The sequence below is a fragment of the Helicoverpa armigera genome, chromosome 19 (genome assembly GCF_030705265.1).
Source record: "Helicoverpa armigera isolate CAAS_96S chromosome 19, ASM3070526v1, whole genome shotgun sequence".
In the NCBI taxonomy this organism is placed as follows: Eukaryota; Metazoa; Arthropoda; class Insecta; order Lepidoptera; family Noctuidae; genus Helicoverpa; species Helicoverpa armigera.
Window position 1 is genome coordinate 5,828,786 of NC_087138.1, and position 1,343 is coordinate 5,830,128.

At 29.9% G+C, this 1,343-nt stretch overlaps 2 non-coding genes across 2 annotated transcripts; both read right to left on the bottom strand.

Annotated features, from left to right (window-relative positions):
- Positions 1-244: 244 nt before the first annotated feature.
- On the bottom strand, positions 245-333 carry Trnay-gua (transfer RNA tyrosine (anticodon GUA)). The gene is given in 2 exon segments: positions 245-280; positions 297-333. It is a non-coding gene; the product is annotated as a tRNA-Tyr (tRNA).
- Positions 334-946: 613 nt separating this feature from the next.
- On the bottom strand, positions 947-1,020 carry Trnan-guu (transfer RNA asparagine (anticodon GUU)). Its single transcript has one exon. It is a non-coding gene; the product is annotated as a tRNA-Asn (tRNA).
- Between the last annotated feature and the right edge of the window lie 323 nt (positions 1,021-1,343).

Sequence of the window (1,343 nt, forward strand, 5' to 3'; positions counted from 1 at the left end):
ACCTTGCTACCAAATAGTGACTTATTGAATTTATTTATTTTATGTGCAGAAATATGAAGGACAAAATTACGCGATGACTCATTAGACATGAAAAAAATCTGTGTTTATAAAATTTGTAATTATGAAACGGAAAGGTCAATCAAAATCGAAATAATCTCAAATGCAATATTTGTTAATTAATCGTGCAACGCAAAATAAAAATACTACAATTCAAAAGAATATATAATAAGAAAACAAAAAGAATTCCTTCGAGCCGGATTTGAACCAGCGACCTATGGATACCAATTGCTTTACATCTACAGTCCACCGCTCTACCAACTGAGCTATCGAAGGCTTGCGAGAGACGTCAAAATTGTAAAATGGATGTTGTTGGTGAGTGTATCAAATCTTTTGTTTAATAAAGCTATCTGATTTTTGCGTCACGCGCATTGTAATTTGTAAAAACAAGTGATCAAACAATTGTTAATCATACTTTAATAACTTTTTACAAAACTAAGGAAAATATTTTATCAAAATATCTCGCAAATACTAAACTAACTTGAAAATATTATACAGGGTCAGTTGAAGTACCTACTTAATCAATTTTGATTTTGTCTTTTCGAAAATAAGATGACGTAATAATTCTACAAAAAATAAAGCATGAGTATGAAATAGTTAAAACATTTACGTTATATTTTTTATAGCCCTGTAAATTGTGTGTGTTCTAGCAGTAAATACAGTATGAATTTACAAAAAAAATCTACTAAGATTGTTTTGTTCTTCGATCCTAAACGACAAACAAATGATTTCAGCATTAATGCTTAAGAAATAATTATGAATGTACAATAAAATTTATATAATTAATCGTAACATGTTTTACCACTAAAGAATCAAGAACTGGCACTAAAATAATATAATGAAGTAAAAACAGCTTATATTCGAACAAATAAAAAACGCAAAAAGAGAACGCCCCCGGGTGGGCTCGAACCACCAACCTTTCGGTTAACAGCCGAACGCGCTAGCCAATTGCGCCACGGAGGCAGATGCTCCTCTTGCCGAAAATACCGATTAATTGGTCAAGGTCAAATATACACGTATAACATTGTAATAGCTCTACAGTTTACGATGTACCATTCTATAATATATAGTTGAATTTTCTTCAGTAAACAAGATTTATTTTAGGAAAGTTTTCGATTCTTTTTTAACGGTTTGAATCATTCTTTTTTGTTTTTACAAAATAGTATGTGGCTATTGCTTATAATGAGCTTGCTTATAATAAGTTAAATCGATGTTGGACTTTATCGATAAATTATCGTGCAAATATACGAATTTATTTCGAAAAGTCATTGTAATTATTTTTATAA